The 7,309-nt window shown below is 37.0% G+C and overlaps 1 pseudogene across 1 annotated transcript; it reads left to right on the top strand.

Annotated features, from left to right (window-relative positions):
• Positions 1–203: 203 nt before the first annotated feature.
• On the top strand, positions 204–1,958 carry LOC143608830 (strychnine-10-hydroxylase-like; annotated as a pseudogene). The gene is made up of 2 exons (XR_013149333.1): positions 204–1,165; positions 1,274–1,958. The product of XR_013149333.1 is annotated as a strychnine-10-hydroxylase-like (transcript).
• The last annotated feature ends 5,351 nt before the right edge of the window (positions 1,959–7,309 follow it).

Genomic DNA, 7,309 nt, shown 5'->3' with positions numbered 1-7,309 from the left:
ATATGAAAAAGACCGTAATTGTGATATATTACTTTTCATATAGCAACCTATTTTTAAACACGTATTAATAGATCAGGAATTCTTCAAAGATTTATGAATATAATATAATATAATACAAGACTTACCACCTCTCGATTAGCTATATATACTCCTGTTTAGGACCGCTATCAATTGTGTATTAACTCGCCTAGCATATAGAAAACATGGAGTTCCATACTCTCTCATTTTCAACAACATTAACATCCATTCTTGTTGTTTTTATAATAGCTTTTCTGCTTCGGGTCTTTAGGGGAAAGAAGGCAAACATAGTGAAGAACCCTGCGGCACCTCAAGCAAAGGGTGCATGGCCTATAATCGGACACTTGCACCTTCTCGGTGGATCCCGTATACCTCAGCATGTTTTAGGTGACATGGCAGATAAGTATGGCCCTATCTTTACCATCAAGCTTGGTGTTCACCAAGCTTTGGTTGTGAGCAGCGGGGCAGTAGCTAAAGAGTGCCTTACTACAAACGACAAGGCCTTTGCAACGCGACCCAAATCAAAGGCAATAGAGCTCATTGCCTTTAACTATGCCTCGTTCCCCTTTTCTCCGTATGGTCCTTATTGGCGACAAGCTCGCAAAATCATTACGCTTGAGGCTCTCTCTCAAAGACGAGTTGAGATGCTTGGGCACACTCGAGTTTCAGAAATTAGAGAATCCACGAAGGATATCTACGAGATGTGGCGTACGAACAAAGACAGTGAAGGTTCAGATATGATAAAGGTGGACATGCAACAATGGTTTGGAAACTTGGTAATTAACCTTCTTATGAGGATTGTCACAGGGCATAGGTTCCACCACAACGATGAAGAAGGAGTTCGATTTCAAAATTCGGTAAAGAAATTCTTTGAGTTATTAACTGCGTTTGTTGCGTCAGATTTCCTCCCCTTTACAAATGGTTTAGACCTGGGAGGATATGAAATGAAATGAAGAAGACGGGTAAAGAAATTGACAGCATCGTTGAAGGATGGTTAAGGAGGCGAAAGAGAGAGAGAGAGTCTAGCTCAACACAACAAGAAGGTGACCAGCTCTTCATGGATGTGTTGATCTCGGCTCTTCAAGATGCCACTGAAGAGGATTTCCCAGGCTATGACCATGATACAGTTATCAAAGCCACAAGTTTGGTAAGCTTAATTAACCATGATTAATTACCGTATCGTTATCTGCTTAAGTTAAGTCCATGTAGCTCATAATTAAATGCAACAACATTCACGGTCGCTTCAATTGTGCAGGGAATAATAGTTGCGGGCTCGGACACCACAGCTGTGACTTTAACATGGGCTTTATCTTTGCTACTTAATAACCCAAGCGCGTTAAAAGCTGTCCAAGATGAAATTGATGAACATGTTGGAAGAGACAGACTAGTGGAGGAGTCAGACTTAAAGAACTTAGTTTACCTCGATGCCGTTATCAAAGAAACAATGCGCTTACACCCAGCTGGACCGCTCTCCATTCCTCGTGAGTCCATGGAGGATTGCATCGTGAGTGGCTACAACATCCCAAAAGGCACACGCTTGTTTGTAAATATTTGGAAAATCCAACGTGATCCAAATATATGGACAAATCCTTCTGAATTTAGACCAGAAAGATTCTTGACAAGCCACAAGGATATTGATCTTAAAGGAAAAAGTTTTGAAATGCTTCCCTTTGGTAGTGGTAGAAGAATGTGTCCCGGTATTTTCTTTGTCTTAAAGGTTGCGCCTTTAACATTAGCCAATGTGATTCAACAATTTGTGATAAACAAACCTTCAAATGAACCAATTGATATGGCTGAAAGTCCGGGACAAACTGGCTGCAAAACAACCCCACTTGATGTTCTTCTTACCCCTCGTTTGTCCCATGATATGTTTCATGATGCTGCGTGATCGTAATATATCGCATTTCAAATCATTTACACCCCCATACCCATCCATCTTGTGAGCCAAAGTTTTTTCCTGATAACTAATTCATAATAATATAGTATGAGAGCACATAAGTTCTTATCTTGTTGCAATAAGCTTTTATTAGAGTATTTGTATTAGTTAGCTTTCTGCTACATGCTGTGTTAAGTTATTTATATGTTTGTTTCCGTTTGTAAACATCTCTATAAATAAGTTGTATGCTTTAGTTCTTGAGGGTATGAGAAAACGTAATGCATAATGTTAGAAAAATAATACCAAAATATATGATATTAGAGGGGATCATCTATGTTATCATTTTCCAAATTAGGAGATATTGACAAACTTTTATTTTACCGTTGGAAGCTTGATTCATGGGTTGTTTACCATCTTTTGCACCATTTCCTTGTAAAGGCAAATTAAGCCTTAGTATTTAACTTCTTCTCATTCTCTTTTGTAATAGAAGTAGAAATATCAACAATATAAAAGTGTTCAATCTGTCTCTTCTCTTCTTTCTTGTATTCTGATTATCATAACCATTATGGTATCAAAGCAGTGTTAACAATCATAGGATCTTACTACTCGTCATATACATCGCTGCCCAAATAAACCAACCAACCAAACCTCGGACAAGCGGCCATGTCTGATTCAGGCGGTAACCTGTCCGGTAACCTCGAAAACCTTACGGTCCAATAACCATGGCCGATTCAAACTCAAAACCTCAAAACCACAAAATTAACATTAGCAACTAGAGGTGGCAATATGAGTAGGTTTGGTTGGATTTGGATGATGGGTTAGAATGAATTTGGGTCAGGATGGATTTTTAAAATAGAGGGTTAGGATGGGTATGGGTCAAGATGGGTAAAGTTAATCCATCTTTACCCAAATAAAGGTTAAAATGCAAAGGGTTTCAAAAACCATTCAAAAAAATATTTAAAAAATTTAATAAAAAATTAATAACTAAAAATATAAATCAAAAACGCAAAAACTAAAATAACTAAAATGTCTCCCCCGTCGTCCTCGTTCATTAAAAAAAATTCTCGGTTTTGTCTCGGTTCCGGTTCGGTTTTTTTCGGTTAATTTTTGCTTTTTTCTTGTTTCAGTATTGTTCGGTTTCGTCTCGGTTCAATTTTTTCGGTTTTTGTTCGGTTTCGATTTCTCGGTTTTATTCGGTTTAGAATAGGTATGGGTCAACATGGATAAAGTTAACTCATCTTGAAGTAAGTAAAGGCTAAAATATAAAGGGTTTCAAAAACCCTCAAAGAAATATTCAAAAAAAATAATAAAAAAATAATAACTCAAAATATAAATCGAAAACGCAAAAAGTAAAATACCTAAAATGTTTCCTCCATCTTCCTCGTTCATAAAAAAAATCTGGCTTTGTCTCGGTTCAGGTTCGGTTTTTTTAGTTTTTTTTCGCTTCGGTTTTGCTTTTTTTTTTCATTTCAGTCGGTTTCGGTATATGTTCGGTTTCAATGATTTCGGTTTCGATTTCTCGATTTCTATTCGGTTCAGTGGGTTTTGTTTGAAATAAAATTGGATAAAGCTTGTTTTAGTCCATTCTAACCCATAAACAAACCCATTCTAACCTATAACCAAAAGTCACTAGTATTTTCCCAACCCATCTTAACCCTCTTTCAAAATTCTTTTGATCCATCCTGATCCATCTCAATTTTAAAAGTTATCCAAATTGACCCAGAACAACCCATTTGGGTTTGTTTTGCCACCCTTATTACCAACGGATCAGGCCAGGGGTGGAAGCCGGCTGATTCATCATCTCCGGTAGATAAAAGAAAGAAGGAATCGGCCACCGCCGACGGCTCTGAAGCCACCCACACCGGTGATGACCAGCGACAAATTGGAGAAAGAAAGAGCACCTTTGGTGGGTAGCATATGCCAAAAAAGAAGATATCAATCAATTCACCACTGCAGTTGTGTTGAGCGGCGCTAATGGAAGTAAAAGGTTTGAGAAGATAATCTCAAACCCTTGCATTTGTGATCCTAATTTTATTAACCCTCAAGTTCTAGATATTCTAAATGAACCCCTTAAAGAACATATTAATTCCAAGATATGCCCTATAGAATTTGATATGTGTAAACAACCATTGAAGATTCTACTTTTTTTTAGTAAAACCCCTATAGAATTCGTTAACTTTAATAATAATCTGAAAGAATCAGTTTTTTGTGAAACGGGCCAAAATTTGGATTTATTTGTCTCGAAAAGCTCTCAAGATCATGTTTTATACAAAAATAACTTAACCATGGGAGAGGTTAATATGGTCAATGCACGTAAAAAAATTAAAAGATAAATCATGGATTTTTGATTGTGGTGCTACCGACACCATGACGTTTGAATTATCCGACATTGTTTCAAATTCTAAAACTAAAATTGATCACATAAAAACCGCCAATGGGGGAATAGTTCCTGTTATGGGAGGAGGAACTATTGAAATATCACCCACATTAAAACTTTCAAACTGTCTGTATGTTCCTTCGTTGTCACATAAATTATTATCCATTAGTCACATGACAAAGGAATTAAACTGCACAGTTTTAATGCATCCAACCTTCTGTATTTTACAAGATATTATAACGGGATCGATTATTGGGTGTGGCACTGAACGCCATGGGTTATATTATGTGGATGAAGTGACTCACCATGGTACTGCGATGTTAGCCCATGGGAAAATAAATAGAGAAGCGTGGTTATGGCATAGGAGATTAGGACATCCATCTATCGGTTATTTGCATATTTTATTTCCAAAATTATTTCCTAGTAATAAAACATTAAGTTGCGAAACATGTATCCTGGCGAAAAATCATAGACATACCTTTAAACCAAACAACACAAAAACTGATTTACCTTTGTCACTTATTCATTCAGACGTCTGGGGACCAGCAACAATTATTGGGGGGCAACACTTTCGATTTTTTGTTTCATTTGTTGACGATTGTACCCGTATGACATGGATCTATTTTTTAAAAAATAAATCTGAAGTGTTTGATAAGTTTACTATGTTTTATACCATGATACAAACACAATTCAAAACTAATATCCAAGTTATTCGTTCCGATAATGGGGGGAATTCGTTAACGATTATATGAAACAATTTTGTCAAACAAAAGGAATTATTCACCAAACATCGTGTTCCCACACTCCAGAGCAAAATGGCACCGTTGAACGGAAAAATCGTATTTTACTAGAAATAACCCGAGCGCTTCTGATCGAATCCCAAGTTCCAAAATCTTTCTGGCTCGAAGCTCTTGCTACCGCTACATATCTTATCAATAGACTAGCAACAAAGGCCCTTGACCTAAAAACACCTCTTCAAGCCTTTTCAGAATTCACCAAATTACCTCCACCCCTAACACTTCAACCACGAATATTTGGGTGTTCTGCTTTTGTCCACATACCCAAAATTAATCGAAGCAAACTTGACCCATGTGCTGAAAAATGTGTTTTTGTAGGCTATGGAGTCAACCAAAAGGGGTATTGATGTTATAGCCCAACAAAGCGCCACATATACACTACCATGAACTATGACTTTCTTGAAACATAGTACTTTTATACCTCCCAACACAGTAGTCAGGGGGAGGAAGAACATGACACCTTGAGTTGGTTAAAATGGGTTCCAAAATGGGTCTCATCATCTGAAGAAATTAATCATAATAACCAAGATGAATCACCGAACTCACACCAACCTAATGGGCCTTCAATTAGTGTTCCAGACCCAAATGCCCCTGACCATACATCTGGAGAAAGTAATTCTCAAATACCTGAAAATATGACTCATGAAAATGTTGATATATCTAACAATCATGAACTAGAAAAAGAACAAATAGTACAGGAAATAATGCAGGAAACAGTGCAAGAAGAACAAGTGCAGGAGGAACAAGAACCTATACAAGAAGAAATGAGACAAGAAACGGCCGAGAAATATGTCCTCCCACCAAGAGTCAACAGAGGAATACCAGCAAAAAGATACTCCCCGGATAAACAATCCAAATCCTCCAGATACCCAATAGCAACATAGCCAAAGCAGACCTATTCGAAGAAGCTAAAGCTTTTAATGCTTCTCTATACGCTGAACAAATTCCAAACTCTGTAGAACAAGCCTTAAAATCCAAGAACTGGAAGGACGCTATGGAAACAGAGATGAAGACACTGATAAAAAATGATACATGGGAAAAATATAACCGTCCACCAGGGAAGAAACCGGTAGGATGTCGATGGGTCTTCACAATTAAACGCAAACCAGACGGGACTATTGAAAGATACAAAACACGATTGGTAGCTAAAGGCTATACCAAAACGTATGGTATTGACTACCAAGAAACATTCTCTCCGGTAGCCAAAATTAACACAATCAGGGTCCTATTTTCGATCGCTGCCAATGAAGGATGGCCTCTTCATCAATTTGATGTTAAGAATGCCTTCCTTCATGGGGAATTAAAAGAAGAAGTCTACATGGAAGCTCCACCTGGGTTCACAGAAAGTTTCAAAGCAAAGGAAGTATGTCATTTGAAAAAAACTATCTATGGGCTTAAACATTCTCCTAGAGCTTGGTTCGGCAGATTCACTTTAGCAATGAAGGGATATGGCTTTCGTCAAAGCAATTCCGATCATACACTCTTCCTTAAAAACAGAGGTAACCTTGTAACTTGTTTAATAATATATGTTGATGACATGATTATTACAGGGAACGATGAAGAAGAAATGAAGAAATTAAAGGAAAATCTATTCAAAGAATTTGAAATGAAGGACCTAGGAAGACTAAAGTACTTTCTTGGAATTGAAGTACTAAGGTCTAAAAGGGTGATCTTTATATGTCAGAAAAATATATACTAGATCTCTTGACCGAGATAGGAATGATCGATTGCAAACCGGTCGACACACCAATGATAGTGAATCATAAACTCTATATGGAAGTAGTTATATAAAAACACGCTAATCTAGACACTAAGTAATAAATTCTAGACTCTTAAACTTAACTAAACTACTAACCGGCAAGTGAACCGATCGACTCTAGTATATTTAAGTAAGTCCGGATATCGAACCCACAGGACTCTTTAAATTACGTTAACTAGCTAAATTTAGACTTAACTACAAACACAACTATTTATCTATTATTATTAGGGGGTTTTACTTAAAAACTAAAATTAAACTAATTAATAAAACGAAAGACTTAAAAACGACTTAACCCTGGACTTAATTCAAATGATGACAAGATAACTACCTAGGCTAAAATCCCCTAAATTTCAGTTATCAATTAACCCGGGATAATACTTAGTTATGGAACTGGGATCGTAAAATAGACGCTTAAGAGAAAACCCGAACGGGACCCCTGACCATTCTCAAGAGAAACCTATGGATTTCTAATAAGATTTAAC

This window comes from Bidens hawaiensis, unplaced genomic scaffold, assembly GCF_021521415.1.
Source record: "Bidens hawaiensis isolate Kalapana, Puna unplaced genomic scaffold, B.hawaiensis_p1.1 tig00002181_1, whole genome shotgun sequence".
In the NCBI taxonomy this organism is placed as follows: domain Eukaryota; kingdom Viridiplantae; phylum Streptophyta; class Magnoliopsida; order Asterales; family Asteraceae; genus Bidens; species Bidens hawaiensis.
This window is presented reverse-complemented; position numbering and strand designations above follow the sequence as displayed.